Source organism: Oryza sativa, chromosome 8 (assembly GCF_034140825.1).
Source record: "Oryza sativa Japonica Group chromosome 8, ASM3414082v1".
NCBI classification, from domain to species: Eukaryota; Viridiplantae; Streptophyta; class Magnoliopsida; order Poales; family Poaceae; genus Oryza; species Oryza sativa.
This window is the reverse complement of record NC_089042.1, coordinates 19,105,384-19,125,634: the sequence shown is the minus strand read 5'-3', so window position 1 is coordinate 19,125,634 and position 20,251 is coordinate 19,105,384.

The following is a 20,251-nucleotide window of genomic DNA, read 5'->3' as shown; positions in this document are numbered from 1 at the left end:
CACATGTAATCCGTCACCATCACACATTGCAATTCAAACTTAGATTATTTATGGTCCAAGTTATTGTGTAGATTTATATAAGATCTCATGTCATGGTAACATGTCATGTTGCGGAATGTTGGTATTGTTAAGGCTAGTAATTGTTTCTTACCAAGCATTGAAAAATACTAAACTATAGTCAAATAATAGGAGTATCAAGAGCTCTTTGTAGATGATGTATCTGTACCTCCCAAAAATTATATCCATGTGAGGCTCACTTGTCTGAACTCAATTATCGAAGCACTGAATTTGGTGGAAGTTTCGTTATTTTTGGAGCATATATAACTTAACCTACGCGTACTTTGTTCAGTTTAATTATGCTCTCAGACATGAACTGTTGGCCAAATGCCAATGGTATTAGACATTGGGGAGTCTATTTGGATTTTGTTTAACAAAAGGTTAAACTAAAGGCCCATAACCTGGGACTGCCAATTGGATTGGAAAGTCTAGGTATCTGCTGGTTTAACTTAAGCTCATGGGATATAATTATCAGATGAAGCTATACACGCATAATTAGGTGTCATCTTTAAATTTATATAAGGCTCAACTTGTGTTATAACCCACGTATATATAATTTATCTATACTATATAAAGAAGCTAATCCTGTGCTATTAAAAGAAGCCAATGATGATTGTTAGTGATTTTGCCCCCATTAGCATATCTTTAATTGGTCTATATTTTTCTGCCAAACAAATAGATCATTTGTGAATATTTATAAATTTCATACATAGAGGACAAACAGTCAAAGTTTATAAATGAATTTAGTCCCCGTGCTTAATTATTTAAAAATACGAAGTACTCCCTCCGTTTCATATTATAAGTCGTTTGATCAAAGTTTTTGAGATTTGACAGTTTATAAGAAAATAACAACATTTACAAGACTAAATCAGTTTAGTTAAATTTAATATTGAATATATTTTGATAATATGTTTATTTTCTATTGAAAATATTAGTGTAAGTTTGATTAAGAAAAGAGTCAAACAATTTATAATATAAAACGGAGAGAGTAATATATACTTAAGATTATTTGATGAGAAAGATATTAAAAAAGGCTAGGATATTGTCTATGTGATAATTTTTTAAAAATATAGTTAACATGGGATGTAATATTTTTTTTTATTATGTTTGAAGACCTAATTTAGATAGATCCTACTCAAGCCACAGATAAGAGAGAAGCTCATATGTATGTATGTACAAATATAATAACCTTTTAATTTTTAATTTGAGGATTTTATGGGAAAGGACTAATATAGTTTGTTTTCAAGCATACGAAGTATGCATGTTTTTCTCAGCGAATATCTCTCGTACGTATGTTTTCCGCCTTTTTTTTACGAATAATTATACGTATTTATCCTTCTCTTATATGTACAGGAATCGGGTTTTCCATGACCGCATCCCTTCTAATCGTACAGCATGGAACTGATCTCCATGCTGGGAATAGCATCGATGGAGTTAGTTTGCATACTTACTTGGCTTAAAGTATGTTTACGATAAAGTTGGTTTGCACGAGGCATACTAAGAACATTTGTAGAGTATTCAATGGACTTTTACGGTATATATAATACTTCTTCTGTCTCGTAATATAGTTACCTATAGGATCGGATAAGACCCTACGATACAATGAATCTAGTCGTAGGTTCTTACATACGAGGATGGAGAGAGTATATAAGATGCAGAAGGGTAGTACAGTCATATTTTCCAATAGACCCTTTGTTCATCTGATACCTTCACTATGATCAGTACTAGTAGGAAATTAATTAAATGCAAGTTGATCTTCTTCTTAATTAAGAAGAAAGTTGTCGGGCATGCAGCAACCAATGCAAGCTAGGAAATAAAGTAAAAATGCATAAATATAATGCAGTTTATAGTAAGGATCCATGGTCGATCTCCATACAACTTCTTTAAACCAAAGCATGACGACGTTCATTTAACCACCAATAGGCACTAGCTAGCTTAACTTCATCTCCAAGCATCCAATTTCCAAAACAAACCAAAAAGAAAAGGATATGATCCAAGGGCCAAATAAAAGTACAGTTAAATTTGACCGTGCGACTTGTTCAAACTAATTAACTAGTAATAATTAATTAGTGCAACTCTTGCATGGCAGTTCTGTCACACTATTTATCTTGCAATTAATATTGTGAGACACATGAACTGATCAGGGCATTCCCTTGCATCAGGTCAATGGCATCACTTAAAATTTGATAACCAGATGCAACCTGCTGCGATTGTTAATTGACTGACTCACATGGCAGACAATAAACCGTGAGCAGATACGCCGTCTGTTTTTGGTGTAGGCAGCCTCAATCTTTCCGAACATTCGTTTTGGATCCTTGAGGACTAGATGAAAGATTCCATTAAATCCACTTGAAATTGAATAAATTAGCGCTACTACAAAATTAATTTTTCTGGACGAGACCCTCCTTATATAGATCATAAATACTATATAGTCTGCAAAAATCATTTCCCCGTGTTAGGTTTATGAGCCGAACACGAAAATTCATTTTCGCAGACGGGCCCATTAACAGTATTTTAGTATATGGGCCTGTTAAGTGACCCGCATGCGAAAATAGCGCGCATCTCTCCCACTCCCATCTCTCCCAACTCTTTTTTCTTTTCTCCCCACTTATCTTTTTCCGGCATATATATTCTCCCCTTCCCACTCCTCCCACTCCCTCTCCCCCTCTACCCACTCCCAGCGATGGCGGCGGCATCGGCTAGGGCGGCGGTCGCAGTGACATCGGCGAGGGTGGTGTCAACTAGGGTGGCGGCGACGGTCTCCTGGCAACCATGGGGATGGCGGATCCGTCGCCGGCCACTGCGGGGAGGGCGGATCCATCGCCCGCCACCGCGGGGAGGGTGGATCCGTCACTTGCCACCACGGGGAGGGCGGATCCGTGGCTAGCCACTGCAGGGATGACAGCGGCGGGCCTCGGGTAGGCGACGACGATGACTGCAGTTGCGGCGGTGGTCTCCCAGCAACGGCAGCGCCGAGAGCAGCGTCGGATCCGTCGCCACCGGGTCTCGGGCAGCTAGATCCATCGCTAGTGACCGCGGGGACAACAGCAGCGGGCCTCGGGCAGGACGACGGTAGCGGGTCTTGGGCAAGACGGTGGCGGTTGGATTAGGGTTCGAGGGCTAGGGCTTTGATTTTTGTTTTATTTTGTTGCAATTTTATATTTTTGTGTACGGATGACTTAAGCGCCCGCACATCCACCGCACGAAAAAATCGGATATTTGCAGACTTTTTGTTGCAGACGAATGGGTGATCCGCACACAAAAATGCTGTTTTGGCCGTCTGGAAAAACCTTTTTTTACTAGTGTGGTTTAGGTAAATTTATAATATTCGTGTCCCCAAATACCTCCTCTGTTCACAAATATATGTATTCTGAATGTTTAAAATTTGTTCATAAATATAACAGAGTACTACTTATTATGGATAGTTAGATTTTAGTTATGTAGAGGTCATAACTCTACAGATATTAAATTTTCACTCAGCTGGAAACATCTGTTTCTTTTCCGTTGTTTTTTTAAGAAAAAAACTGCACACCTTCTTTCAAAGAAAAAAAAAGATTGCACACTGTTTGATTGGATCTTGTTTGCCTAACGGTGATCTCTCATGCAAGTTGCGCTCTGTGGTGGTGGTGTTTGAATCTTCTAAAGATGAAGATGAAGATATAGATTAAGTGTTTCACGCAAAACAATATGGTAATAACATGTGATTAATTGAGTTCTAATTATTATAAACTTGAAAAATGGATTAATCTGATATTTTAGAGGAACTTTCATATAAAATTTTTTCGTACGAAACGCACCGTATGTGTGATGTGTCATATGTGTGCAGCACACATCGTTCCAATCAGTCAAAGAATTTGTGTAGCATTAAGATCTGTGGCTTGATGCGTCGATCACAATTATTATTTTTAACTTGTGGCATTTAATTTGTATTTAGATTGCCTAAACTTTTGGTTGATCACAATATATAGTGAATTGTGATCGATCTGATTTCTTTGGAGCCTAAACTTTGCATGCTTGTCGCCAAGAAACTTCCTTCGAGAAATGAACATGTATCTTATTATTGTTTGGATGTACGTAGATCAACATTTGCTTCAGATAATGGCAACCAGTAATTAATTGGCCTTGGTAGGATGTGATCTAGCTTGCTTCTGATCGACCTAAGTACAGCTGACATTAATTTTTTTTCCTTCGTTTTGAGGTTTGACTCGATGTGAAAATATTATAATACTCCCTCCGTTTCACAATGTAAGTCACTCTGATATTTCCCATATTAATATTGATGTTAATGAATCTAGATAGATATATATCTCTAGATTCATTCACATCAATATGAATATAAAAAATGTTAGAATGACTTACATTATGAAACGGAGGAAGTAGATAGTTGTAACAAGAAAAAAAAATAGTATATGCGAATAGGATTGTTGTGTACAGTATAGGCTTAAACAAAACAAGAACATAATTAAGTGGGGGAAAATGTTCAAATACTAAAAATAACAGCGAGAAAAAACAGAGGCCAGTTGGATATTTCCCCTTTAATTTCCACGTTCTCAACTGTTGGCCAATGCAATATTCCGTTTCCTATTTTTTCTTTCAACATAAACCAAAGCAAGACGAATAAAGGAAAAGAAAAATGAAGCGACGCCACCTTTCATCAAGTTTTAAAAATCTACTTGAAAAAAGATTAGATTTTGGACTAAAAGATATCTTACTAGCAAATTTGATTTTCAAACTTCTTGCTAGTAAATAATCCTACTTTACTAGCAGATCCTTTCGAGTTTCAACAATATTTTACCCTTAGGCTCGCTCGCGGAAATACCAACAAACTCACTAAGGGACAATGACGCATTTCTCTTATGGCCAGTCAAGGATTTGACCTAGAAAATTCAAGTCATGTGAGCCTCTCCTTCCATATCTATCAGAAAACTCTGCTTGAAGAATATTATAGCCAGATCCTACTTACTGATCTTCCCTGGATAATTCAATTCAAAGCAAAAGCGTGTTTTTGCTTGCATATGCAATGCACATGTAATATAATATCGATCTTCTTCCATGAGCTTAGCGTATCATGCAGCTGACTTCTATCTTAACTACGACCGTTGAAATTATTGTTTGTAGCGCCCATCATTACCATAAAACACTACTTAAGGGCACCCGTAATAGTTATCTATAAGCTCTCTACAAGAGATCCATATCAGCATATTTTTCTACTTAGAAGAGATTAAATGAAGAGAGAGAGCAAAACTATCTATTAACCTGGAGATAGTCTATAGAGAAAAACGAGGCAATGCATTAGAGAACTATAGATACCTATGTAGACATACCATTGAAGTGGTTTACTATTAATCTAGTCTATTGCTGAGATGTACATATTTTGTAGATAACATATTACTTTACCATTGCGGGTGCTCTAAGGTGAGTTTATCAGCTCCTGTGTTGTTAATTAGGTCAACACACTTTAGTGCCCAAGAAATTCCCACGAAGTTAAGCAGCGAGCAGCAGTAGACGCGTCAAATTCTTCACCTCCAAGCATCCTAGTAAGTCGTTTATCGTTCCACACAATAATGTATCATTTTTTTTCCGGGAAATGCAGTAATGTAATTCAAACATATGTAACTAATATTTTTTAAATAATTTATGAAGTAGTTAGAAAAAGAAAATAACGTACGTGCGCTGTGTTATTTTTTTAAAAGAAAATACTCTTGCCATATGAAAATAATTGTTATTTTAGGTATTAAATGTGTCTCAATAAGAATGATATTCTAGAGTAGTCCTTGTTCTCCAATCACCTATCATTCATTTTTTTCCCATCTTATCCTAATCATTATTTCACTTCCAACTATCCCTGGTGTAATAGAGAGCATATATCTAGGTCATACTCCTTAATTTTGACTGTCAAAAGGAACATTTATTTTAGGAGGAGAAACATTTTCGTTACACCACCAATATATAGAGCTACCATCCATGGGATGAAGTAGTGCCTCTTTGCAATTACCAAAATCTATGTTTGTTTTAAAGAAGTATAGATTTCATAGCTTGGGAATAAATAGTCTACATGCTTCATTTAGTGGCACCCATATGTCTGGTGATAGTAGGAGTAGATGGTGACACCAATTTCAAGTCTCCACGTGTCAGTTGGTGGGTGGTAACGGATTCATCACTCATCACCATCATTAGAGTTTTTTAAAAGAGTTGAATAGTTGGTATCAATATAATTATAATTAATTATTATAAAACTTGTTCCATGTAAGCCTAGGGGAGGGTATTTAACTTTTTCTTTTTACAAAATAGCTTTCTATCTAAGCTTAAAACTCAAAAGATACATTTTATTTTTTATTAATAACATAGTTTAAAAATTAAATACCCACCGTGAAAATCATGCGCCGGGCTCTACCCTTCACATGGTTTCACGTTATCAACCAATCAGAGCCCTCGGATTAAATATCACTAGTTACAGGGGATAACCGAAAGAAGAGGACATGATCGAAGACTAATGCAAAGTAGTCCTACTACTCCCTCCGTCCCATAGTTTTTGAGTTTTTTTTACAACGTTTGACCACTCGTCTTATTCAAAAATTTTTAAAATTATTATTTATTTTTTTACTTACTTTATTATCTTTATTATCTATGGTACCTTAAGTATAACTTTTCGTTTTTTATATTTGCAAAAAAAAATTAAATAAGACGAGTGGTCCAACGTTATAATCAAAAACTCAAAATTCTCTTATATTGTGGACGGAGGGAGTATACACAGGTCAAACCTGCATGAATCCCTAGGCTGTAGTACGGTTCTCTAACCAGCAGGATGGACGGCCTCGGAAACTCACAAATACGTACGTCGACGGCAACACGTTTTTTACAGAAACAGAACTCGTTCAATCTACACTTACACACCCACAATTTTTACAATAATACTTCTCGATCGAGTCCTGGTTTATGGACCTTTCTGTGTTTCTTTAGAATCCAGAGGGCGTAGGTAAAAAAAAAGCTTAACTGTTCTCTGGCTCACGCAGTCCCACAGCTTATTAGCCGCCTAAAAGTTGTTAACTATACAGTAATTTTTGTTAATTTGCAGATGATCTCTTCTAAATTTATTATCATGACCGTTCAATTTTATCATACGGCTGCTTTCACTTCACATATTGAGGATATAGTTTCAGAAAACAATCAAACGATTAACATTGACGTTTGCCGTCCGTTTGTTGGCTTAGATGTAGGTAAGGTCGTAAGGATACTTCCTTGCTATTCCTTCTGAGCAAAGAAACGTGTATATATTTGGGAGCTTTGAAATGCAAATATTATTTTTTTAAAAAAACAATTAGTATGGAAATTGTATGTCTAGATTTGTGCTGAAAAGTTGCTTTTATTATAGGACGAGACTACCGATCAGGTGCCGCACCCGATCCAGGCGTGCAAAAATCAGGTGCTGTCACTAGTGGAGAAACCATCTTTCGTCGGTCGGCCGATTTCCACAGTAGTCACGGATGCAATAAAAACCGGGGCTAAAGATGATCTTTAGTCCCGGTTCAAAAGGGTAACGGGCATATTTGATCTTTAGCCCCGGTTCGAATGCTGTCAGGGCATGTCAGGCCCCCCGGAATCTTTAGTTCCCAACCGGGACTAAAGATCGTAACTTTAGTCCCGGTTGGTAGCACCAACCGGGGCTAAAGATCCCGGTTGGTATTACCAACCGGGGCTAAAGATCCTGGTGATCTTTAGCCCCGGTTGGTGCTACCAACCGGGACTAAAGTCCCACCCCTATATATATATATGTCTTCTTCCTCCTCTAGCTGCCCGAGCAAGCTTCAAAATTTCTTCAAAAAAGAGGGGAGGTCATGCCAAAATTTCTATTGAATTTATTTTGGTGATTACATACAAATCGGAGGTGTCTAAAAGGTTTGCAACTTCATCCTCCAATGTTTTTTTTGTCATACTACATTTGCACCTATGTTTTGCACACTTTTTTTTGTCTCCAAAATTTAGTTGTAAGTTGATGAGAGAGAAAATGTGTGTGGGGAAGAAAGAATATATAGAAATTTAGTTCATTTGCTAAACAAGGTTTTATAAAATAGTTGAGAAGGAAAACTCTAGTGAAAGTTAATCTTAAATAATAGAAAACAAACTAAAATGAAAATTAAAAGAAGTAAAACACATTAAAATTAGTTTAAAACTTTACAAATAGTTTTTAAGAATTATTTGGTGTAATATTTTATGATTTTTGTATGAATAAAGATATCTTATAATTATTGTATGACTGTCATTATTGTAAGAATAATTATTTGTGTACGGTTTTTTTTGACTCATGTAGATGGATCGGCAATGGATGTACGCTGACCAGCGGTCCAAAGAGTTTATTGACGGCGTGCACTATTTTTTGAGAGTGGCCGAAGCTAACAGGCAAAGGGGTTTTATTTGTTGTCCATGCAATAATTGTAAGAATCAGAAGGAGTATTCTGCATCCAGGACTATTCATTTCCACTTGTTTGAGTCAGGGTTCATGCCAAGCTATAATTGTTGGACATCCCATGGAGAGCAAGGTGTTGAAATGGAAGAAGATGAAGTGGAAGACGACAATATTCCGGACTTTGCTCAGTATGTTGGATTTGAAGAAAATCAAATGGGCGAGGAGGAAATAGCTGCTGATGGTAACGACATTGCGGATGATCTTGGTCAGATGTTGCAGGACGCCAGGGAGGACTGCGAAAGTGAAAAGGAGGCCCATAAATTGGACAAGATGTTGGAGGACCACAGAAGTTCGTTGTACCCAGGTTGCGAGCAGGGGCACAAAAAGTTGGATACCACTCTGGAGTTCTTGCAATGGAAGGCAAAAAATGGGGTTAGTGACAAGGCATTTGGCGATTTATTGAAACTCGTCAAGAACATTCTTCCGGGGGGAAACAAATTGCCCGAGACAACGTACGAGGCTAAGAAGATAGTCTGCCCGTTAGGACTGGAAGTTTATAAGATTTACGCATGTCCGAACGATTATATCCTATATCGCGGTGAGGAGTATGATAACCTAGAAGCATGCCCTATTTGCAAAGCACTACGATACAAGATTAGACGAGACGATCCAAGAGAAGTTGACGGGCAGCTAACAAAGTAGAGAATTCCTGCTAAGGTGATGTGGTATTTCCCTATAATACCACGACTAAGGCGTTTGTTCAGGAACAAGGGGAATGCTAGAATGTTGCGATGGCACGCTGAAGAGTGTCAACAGGACAGGATGCTGAGACACCCCGCCGATGGTTCGCAGTGGCGAAACATCGACAGAAAATTTAAAGAATTTGGAAAGGACGCACGAAACATACGGTTTGGTTTGAGTACGGATGGCATGAATCCTTTTGGAGAGATGAGCAGCGGCCATAGCACTTGGCCCGTTACGATGTGTATCTACAACCTCTCCCCCTGGCTATGCATGAAGAGGAAGTACATAATGATGCCGATTATTATTCAAGGCCCCAAGCAACCTGGTAACGACATCGATGTGTACCTAAGACCACTGGTCGAAGATCTTAAATAGTTGTGGAAGAAGGAAGGTGTCCCCGTGTGGGACGAGGACAAACATGAGGAGTTTAACCTACGAGCGCTGCTGTTCGTAACCATCAACGATTGGCCTGCACTTAGCAACCTATCCGGACAGTCCAACAAGGGGTACAAGGCTTGCACTCACTGTATGGATGAAACAGAAAGTACGTATCTTAAGCACTGTAGGAAGGTTATATTCCTTGCGATTCCTTGCAACAAACCACCCGGTACGGAAGAAAGGCAAGCACTTCGAACATAAGGCCGATCACCGTACGAAGCCTAAACATCGCAGCGGGAAAACAGTGTTTGCTATGGTTAAAGATCTTAAAGTAGTGTTCGGAAAGGGGCCTGGAAGCCAGCCTATAGAGAGCGAAGATGGTCACGTGGCGATGTGGAAAAAGAACTCTATATTTTGGGAGTTACCATATTGGGAATTCTTGGACGTACGCCACGCAATCGACGTGACGCACCTCACTAAGAACCTTTGCGTAAACTTTCTTGGCTTCCTAGGTGTATACGGAAAGTCGAAAGATACACTGGAAGCACGTAATGATCTGAAGCATATGGAACAACGCGGCGACCTTCACCTGGAACCAAAGGAGAAAGGAAGCCATTACTTGAGTCCAGCCAGCTACACTCTTAGCAAGGCAGAGAAGGAAAGTATGTTTGAATGCTTGGAGAGCATAAAGGTACCGTCTGGATACTCCACGAATATCAAGCGAATAATAAGCACGAAGGAGAAGAAGTTCACAAACCTAAAGTCTCATGACTGTCACGTGTTGACGACACAACTGCTACCAGTTGTAATAAGGGGTATCCTTCCAGACAATGTCCGGGCAACAATAACAAAGCTATGTGCATTCATGAACGCAATTTCGTAGAAGGTCATCGATCCGGATAGATTAGAAGCCCTTCAGAATGATGTGGTGCAATGTCTCGTCAGTTTTGAGTTGATATTTCCACCTTCATTTTTCAATATAATGACGCATCTGCTTTGTCACCTTGTGAAAGACATCCGTATTCTCGGGCCTGTGTACCTGCACAACATGTTTCCTTTCGAGAGGTACATGGGCGTTCTGAAGAAGTATGTTCGTAACTGTGTTCATCCAGAGGCAAGCATCGCCAAGGGTTATGGAACAGAGGAGGTCATCGAATTTTGCGTAGAATTTATCGAAGATCTTCGCCCAATCGGGGTACCTGAATCACGCAATGAAGGGAGACTACGGGGAAAGGGAACTCTCGGAAGGAAAGCAATAATGACGGTAGACAACAATTTATTCCGTAAAGCCCATTTCACTGTTCTGCAACACTCTTCATTGGTAGCTCCTTACATCGAGGAGCACTTGGCTCTAGTTCGCGCCAGGAACATCGGTAAGTCCGATGCATGGATTACACGGCATCACATTGATACTTTCCCCACGTGGCTACGACAACATCTCATGGGTAACGAGTCGATCAACCAACAACTTGCCTTCCTGGCGAGGGGACCGTCTGGGTCGATCGCAACATTCTAGGGATATGAGATCAATGGGTACACATTCTACACGAGAGCCCAAGACATGAAGAGCACGAACCAAAACAGCGCTGTTCGTGTCGATGCCATGGGATACGATGGAACAACTGCCACGTATTACGGTGCCATCGAGGATATATGGGAACTTGACTATGGTCCTCTCAAGGTTCCTCTGTTCCGGTGCCAATGGGTTAGGTTGACTGGTGTCACGCCCAGAAATTCATGAACCAGAATTTCTAAGCTGAATGTGTATTAAACCCCTGTCCAGGACCAGCCAGGGTACACAAACGATAATTGTTGACATACAGATCTACGTCTTACAAAAATATGAAAGATTACAAATGCAGCGGAAAAAGATAAAAGCGAGCTGAGCCTGAAGACTTGACTCCTGCAGCGAGCGATTCCATTCCACAGGCAACCCTTGACGGCAGCGATGAAACCAACCTCTTCAAGACATCTCCAACTGAGAAGAACTTCAACTCTGGTGTGGGGGAAAAGAGCAAGACTGAGTACTACCCACTGTACTCAGCAAGTCATACCGGAAGAGGAGGTATGATGCAGGATATAACCAACGGAGGCTAGGGGTTCATTTGCATAAAGCAGGCATTTAAAACCAGTAGTTGAAAACAGTAAAAACAGTTGTAGTAATTAAGCAATATTAACCAGTCACTGTCCAACGCTACGCCACGTTGCAACAGGCCCAACCAACCACCTGAACTACACTAGTTCATTAAGCTAAACTAGGGGTGAGACTAATCACGGTGAATCTGGTCGACCGCCCATAACCGCGGGCACGACTATTCGAATAGTTTTACTCTGATCAGAGGTGTACAACTGTACCCACAAGACACAGCCCCACGACACGTTCCCGTGCGCCGACATGCCACCACGACATACCGGAAAGAGGCCGTGACAGGACCCTTCGCATAACCCTCTCTAACCGATCGCACCACACCTTAGGGTTCGCCCCCGTCCCCAGCAGGCAACGGGTAGCCCCCCTTTCGTGCCGCGGTGAATCCGGAAGCCGATCAACCGGACACCCCGGCCGACCCAACTCCATCACGCCCACCCTCGCCTGGGTACGTTGGCTAGAGAAAAGCTACACTACAAACCCAGCCGTTGCCCACACTGGCTTGTGGTAAGTACGATAAGTTCTTCCAGGGCATCCCGCGAACCGGTCCTTAATCGCCATGGGCACGACTAGCAAAACCATGCACCCACAGCCCACCATGTAGTGTATTTTAATTAACCAACACCATTGCGGTGGCACTAATCCAAAGCTATTGCCAATAATCAAAGTCTATGCTTTAGTGTGATCCCCTTTTGTGCACTAGTTGAACTAAGCATGGCTAAGCATCTCCTAAACCAGCATCTAGTCATTTTAATACCCAAGTTATCAATGGCGTAAGGGAAACAACATATAGCTGAGTAATAGGACCCATCCCACATGATATTGTAAAACAATGCAATATTTAATAGAAATACGGGACATTTGTAAATTGGGTACAATATGATCAATTGCAATGTATGACTTGCCTTGCTCTCGCACTGATGGAACCACAGCAACGTCTTCGAGAAACCACGAATCGACGAAACGGGCGAAATCTACGCGACAAACAATGCACACAAGCAAAACATGCTATAAGACTACTGAAACAGGAAACAAAACCATTTTTAATGGATTCTATACATTTTTATGAATTTACTGAGACTTGAATGGTCTTAATCGGAGCTCGGATGAATTAGTTATGATTTTTAGAAGATTATCTGTGTTTTTACTAATAAAGAAAAAGCCTTAATGTATTTATTGCGCAATATTGCCCCAGGGCTGACGTCAGCAAGGGGGGAGGCGCCGGCATGCGGGCCCCATGAGTCAGCGGCTCAAGAGAGAGAGAGGGAGGGGCGCCGGCACATGGGCCCCACTGGCAGTGGCACAAGGCGGGAGGGGCGCGGCTGGTGGCTCGGCTCGGCTTCAAAGCCGGCAGGCCAAGCATGGCAAGCGACGGCGGCACGCGCGGTCGCCGGCGACGGCAACCGGCGGCGCGGACGGCGATGGCAGACGGCGCGAAAAGCGGCGGCGGCGGCCGAAGACGACGGTGCGCGCGCGGAGGACGGCGGTGCACACGGGAGAGAGGGAAAGAGGGAGGAGGGGGAGTTTCTCACCGAGGTTGGCCGGCGCGAGTGGAGACGACGATGAACGACGACGACGAGCGACGGGAGGACGATGGCGATGGGCGGACGATCTCCGGGACCTCCTAGGGAACAAAATGGGAAGGATTAGAGGGAGATGGGTGGTCTACGGCGGGCAGAAACCATGGCCGAAGGCGGTGGCAATGGTGGTACTCACCGGCGCGCGGGGAGAAGCGGGCCCCGACGGTGGATTTGGCCGGGCGGATGGCGGACGCGACGGCTCACGGGATGGTGAACGCGGCGGCGTCGACGGTGAGACTCGGCGCGGTGGCTAGCGACGGCTAGCAGCGGCCGGAGCGCGGCAGGAGGGCGGCGGTGATGGGTGTAGCGGTGCGGGAGTGATGGAGGGCACGGGAGAGAGCGGCGGAACGAGGAAAAAGGTGGAGGGGAGTGCGGGGAAGCTTTATTGGGGCTCGTGAGAGATGGACGTGGCCGGGGTGCTCCCGATTTCGCCGGTGACGTGGGAGGTGGAGAGAGAGTGGGAGGGGATTCAAAATTTGAATCCACCCCTTGTGGGCTCGTGGCGCGGGCGGGAAGGCGTGGGCGGCGTCGCGGCGACGTGGGCGCGGGGCGCGGAGTGGGCGCGGGAGCAGCGGGATACGCGGCGGCATGGGCGGTGGTTTCGGCGGCGGTTGGCGCGGGCGTGGGCGGCCGGAGGTTAGGGAAAGGGCTGACAGGTGGGCCCCACCTGTCAGCGCCCGAGAGGGAGAGGGAGGCCGGGTGAACTTCGGGAGTGGGAGGGAGGAGCGGGCCGGCGCGGGAAGAAATGGGCCGGCGGCCCAAGAAAAGGAAAAAGGAGGGAAAAGAAAAGATAAAAAGGAAAAAGAATTTTCCCAGGGATTTAATATTGCACTTTGCTTATTTTAATTGGTTAAAATTATTTCCAAGGCTCTGAAAATTCCACTAAAAATCCTGTTAGCATATTTTGACATGTAGAATCCAAGAAAAATTCCACATGCCGATTCCGATGATTATTTGCATTTATTAATTAAGGATTCAACTCTAGGTTAAAGTAAACAATTACTTCGGACGATTTATTTTATGAATTTAGAGCAAGGGAGGGGAACTTCAGGGCGTGACAACTGGTGGAGGCGTAATGATTGATGACAGTGGTATGACAACTGTTGACCTTAACAAGGTTGGATACTCGGACGAACCTTTTGTCCTTGCCAATGATGTAACGCAAGTCTTTTTCGTGAAGGACATGTCTAGCAAAGGAAAGAAGGGCAGAGGGCCTGACGAGCCTAAGCGTCAAGTGGTTCTCCCAGGCAAAAGAAAAATCGTCGGAGTTGAGGACAAGACTGACGAGGATTACGATCAGTTCGATGGGCAATCCCCTTTCACGGTGACGATTGACCCTAGCATCCTCCTATCAAATGAAGACACCCCTTACTCACGCAGCGATCACAAGGAGGGAACAATAGTTAGGAGAAAGTACGTGCGGTCAACCGTCACCGCCGATGTAATGCCGTAATTATTGTGTACACGATGTAAACTATTTTGGATGTATTGATTATCCATATAAATCAATTGATGTATGGCATAATTTACTATCATTCATATGCTACATTTAATTGACTATCATTCATATGCTAATTATAATTGACTAGAGAATTTTTAAAAGTATTAAATCATTCATGTGGCATTTACAGATGTTAATTAGAGTTTTTCACAATTTAATTTACTATCTTTCATATGCTACTTATATATGACTATTCGAATTTTTAAAAGGTTTAAATCATGCATGTGGCATTTACATATGTTAATTAGAGTTTTTAACATTTAATTTAATATAATTCCTACGCTAAGTATATATGATGATTACAATTTTTATTAATTTTAAATCATACAGTATGTACATACATATCTTAATTAGAGTTTTTACCAATTTAATAATATCATTCATATGCTAAGTATATATGATTATTGGAATTTTTATTAATTTTAAGTCATATATTTGCTTATTACGATTTATCCACTTAATTTATTACAGACAAAAATAATTTTTCGAAGTAATTGTCATTAATCTTTGTACTTTAAATAATGTTAATGCATTAACTTCTATTTTAGAAACACATATGTAAGCAAAAATAATATGCAGTGCTATAATGTTTAGTCCCGGTTCTTAACCCTAACCGGGTTTAAAAAGAATTTGAAAATAGCGGGAAAAGATCTTTACTCCCGGTTGATGAGAACAACCGGGACTAAAGATATCTTTAGTCCCGGTTGTTCTCATCAACCGGGAGTAAAGATCCGGGGGTATATACTTTCCCGGTGCGCCCTCGTCTTCTCCACCAACACTTAACGTTTTCGGCCGATCGATCTCTCTCGGCCTCTGTCCTTCGCCGCCACTGCCTAGGGCAAATCCCCGCGCCGACGCCGCCATATCTCGCCGTCGTCTCGAGCTCGTCGTCCTTGCCGCCGCTTCCGCCTCCTCCGCCGCCGCCCAATCTCTGGGGTGAGAGCCGCCGCCGCCTCTCCCTTCATCGATCTCCGATCTCGATCTCTCTCTCCATCGCGCCGCCCGCCACGAGACGCCGCGCCACGCCGCCGCCTTTGCCGCCGCGCAACACCGCCGCCGCATGCAACGCCACGCTGCCGCCGCCGTCGCCACGCCACCGTGCCAAGCGCCGGCCCGATGCCGCCACACCGCCGTTAACAAACACGTGAACGAGAACGAACACGTCAACGTACGTTGCCGCGAGAACGTGAACGAGAACGAGAACGATCGAACGAACGAGAGTGAGAACGAACACGTCAACGTACGTTGCCGCGAGAACGTGAACGAGAACGAGAACGATCGAACGAACGAGAGCGAGAACGAGAACGATCGAACGAATTAACGTGAACGAGAACGACAACGAACGTGAACGAGAACGAACGTGAATGAGAACAAGCGAACGAACGTGAACGAGCTAGGGAACGTGAACGAGCGAACGAACGTGAACGAACGTGAACGTGAAATGCAATATATATATATATGCTACTTCGTATTTATCCTAATACATATTTTTTGTATCTTGCAGAAAAGACGTGTTGTCGGAGTCGTCCCTCAAGCCAGAGTGGAAGAGCTAGCCCTAGAAGGAATTCGTGCAGGCAAGTGACGTAATAATATAAATGATTGTTATATTTGTAATGCAATTAAGAATATTAGACTTGTAATTAGACTTAGCATATAAGATTGTGTAGTGTTCTAATATTATTTGAGTTTTAATATAAGATTATTTTATTGCAAATTAGACTTAGTATGTAATTATTGACTACGGAATTGGTGCGACTCCTAGCAATTGACTATTGTAGTCTTAATTAGACTTAGCATATACGCACGAAACACTTAGCATACATGACTATTTTAGTCTTAGCATGTCATATTATTTGAGTTTTAATGTAAGATTATTTTATTTGTAATTAGACTTACTATATAATTATTGACTACGGAATTGGTGCGACTCCTAGCAATTGACAATTTTAGTCTTAATTAGACTTAGCATATACGACAGTTACACCTAGCATACATGACTTAGATTGTTAAAACATAAATGTCTCGTGACTTAGCAGATGTTTCTTGTATCAACAGATGGCTGACCGCGATGAGGAACAAATATTGTACGATACAATCGCGGAGGGAAGCAGCCAGTACTGGAATGAAGAAGAGGGGAACGAGGATCCAAACCAGTACTTGAACGAGGAAGGGAACGTGGAGAGGGATGCGGAGGGGAACCAGCAGGGGCACGTGGAAAGGGATGTGGAGGGGAACCAGGAGGAGGAGGCTAGTGGTAGTCAACCCTCCGTTGGACAGAAGAGGGCACGTGGGCAACGAGGTGCAGCGAAGAAGCTTGAGGGTCGGCACATCATAACAGAAGTGGAAGAAGATGGACGTCCTAGTGCCCCGGCCGAAGCCGCCAAGAAGTATGTACGTCACAGCGGTTGGGTTGTGCGGGATAACGTGCCTGTCAGTACGGTGTACTGGCGAAGAACAAGGGCACGCGGAGATCATGAGACCTTTGTCCCAGATTCGGAGAAAGAGATGCTGTGGACCACAATGCTCGAGACATTCACCCTTCCTGCGGGTACAGAGGACAAAGTGAAAAGGTGGACTCTGAAGAAAATGGCAGAACAGTTTCAGAGCTTCAAGGGAGATCTGTACCAGAAGTATATCCTGAAGGGGCAGACACCGAACTTCGACACATTCCCAAAGCTAAGGGATCACTGGTACGAGTTCGTTGCATATAAAACAGGTGAATAAGGGCAGGCGATGATGGAAAGAAACAAAGAAAATGCCGCCAAGAAGAAGTACCATCACCACTTGGGGTCAGGAGGCTATAGCGTCGCGATGCCGAAGTGGGAGGAGATGGAGGCTAGGTTGATTGAGAGGGGTATCGAACCGGCAACCGCCAATTGGCCGGAACGATCGAAGTTCTAGTACTATGCTCATGGTGGAATGCTCAACCCAGCTGATGGCTCACTGGTCTTCGGTGATCAGATACGAGAGGCTGCGCGACGACTAACAGATGCAGTGGAAGCCTCCTCTCAGGGCACGTTCCAACCGGACAGAGATAGGGACGAGCTGACACTCGCCCTGCAGACTCCAGAGCATCCAAGACGAACACGAGGGAAATGGGTGATTCCTTGGAAGATTGGTTTCAAGGAGGACATCCACACGTACAGGAGTCGGATGAGGAGCAAGAGAGATACCGAGGCGAAGATTGCAGATCTAGAGTTCCGGGTATCGAGCTACGAACTCAGCATGCAAGAGGAGGTGGCAAGGAAGGTTGATGAACGCATGGCCGCACATCGGTCCTATGATCCCCAGCCGACCATTCCTCCTGCAATGGTGAGCCCGTCAGGAAACCGTAGCAGCTGCGCCTCAACGGGGCAGGTAGGATCACAGAGCATGGACGCCATGCAAACACAGGACGAATCGACCTATCCCATTGATGACATCACTCAGCGGACACCATGTGAGCTGCATATTCCTTACAAGAACTTATCAATAAAGGTAAGCTCGTAGTTTATATATTTTAGATTTAGCCATTCCGCTAGTTGCTGCTTATATATGTTGATTACTAATAAATAATCTCTCACAACATGAAGGTGGTGTCGGGCATGGCCATCCCAACGGACCCTTCAGGTACATACCACTGCAGGCCGATTCCAGCAGGATACTCGAAGGTCAAAGTTGAGTTGGTCGAAGGCGCGTACGAGGACCTCGAGCTGGATTACCCTGGAGGAGACGGTGAGACGCATCTACGAGACACAAGCCATGCCATTATTCTATGGCGCAGGCGGTACGTCATCCTCCCTGGGCGACAAGCGGCGTCTTGTGCACCATCTCCTCCGGCTCCGCCATCTCCTCCTCAGGATCCTGCACCGTCTCCTCCTCATGCTCCGCCAGCACCGTCTCCACCTCAGGCTCCAGCACCGACTCCTCCTCAGGATCCTGCACCGACTCCTCCTCGGGCTCCTACACCTACTCCTCCGCAAGCTCCTCTTCCGGCACCTTCAAAGTCAAGGGCCCCCCCAGCTCCACCGCCTGCCCACACAAGGGCAACGAAGAAGGCGAAAGTTGACGCCGCCAAGAACAAGGACCCGGGGTACGATTGCACGCAAGAGGAGCTTGACGCTTACGTTGCATCAGAAGTCAAGAGACAATTCAAGCCTCGAAGTCCAGAAAAGAAGATTCCTATAGACCCCAGTGTCAGGAACTTCTTCAGGGGTATGTCTGCACCTGTCAAGGAGGCCATCAAGCTATCGGACTATGAGCGAACGCTGAAGAAAGCATCTTCTGGAAAGTCCAAACCAGTCCCTCAGCTTGGAGAGCAACCAAACCAGGAGATCGAGCCGTTGGTGACCGGGGAAGACATGACGATAGAAGAATTTATTATTAATACCGGTCTAACTACGGATCAATTGCTAGGAGTTGAACCAATAGAAAAGGCAGAATTGAAATACATGTACGAACTCGGTAAACCGCTTGTCAAGCCTGAGCTGGTGCAGTCCCTACCCACACAAATGTACAAGTTCCATCAGCTGTACATGGAGATGAGCGCCACCGGTAGAGAGATGATCGGAGCGAGGATCAGGGACCCGGACTTCTTGCAAGGAGATGATATTCTCTGGATCAATTTCAAGGGAATCTACGAAGTATACCAGCTGGATGCCCTCGACGTCTCTATTATGAGTTGCTGGATTTTGTAAGTATATCGTTCAGTTATATTTCTTAATTACTACGTCTCCTTTAATTAATTAGGTCCTTGTATATAAGTAAACTATATAAAATAAAATACTCCTTTTTATCGTTGTAGAATGGAGATTCAAAGGGCCCGACGACGGAGGGTTTTCGATACTGGATTCATCGACCCTCGGAGAGTAAACGTCGCAATGCTCGACCAATATCCACAAGAAACAGAGGAAAATCTCGTCCATCTCCTGAAGGCGCAGCATTACAAGACGTTCATACTGTTGCCGTACAACACAGAGTTAGTTTAATTTTACTGTCTTCCTACATACCAAATTTTATTCCCGTACGAACTTGCTAAGTGTTTCATATGTAATGCATCCCACGCACATTGCAGATTCCACTGGGTGCTTTTACTCTTCGACCTGTCGGCCTGCACCGTCAACGTATATGACTCAATGGATAAAAAAGAGTCTACGTTTGACAAGGTTTTCGAACTTATAGACAGGTACTGGCATAAGTTCCTCTGTTAATTAAGAAATTATTGTTATGTTAATTATTTCTACTACGAATCATATCTTTAAACTCCTTGTAGGGCTTGGTATCGGTTCCGTCATTTGGTCCGCGGCAACTGGAGAGAAAGACTTAGGCGGAGGTTCAAATTTCCTGTGAGTACACATGCTCTACATTTATATTTCTCCGATTCAAATTAATACATACAAGTGTATATTAATTAGATCTCACGCCGTTAATTTGTCATTTATTTGTAGTGCGCAAAGCAAAAG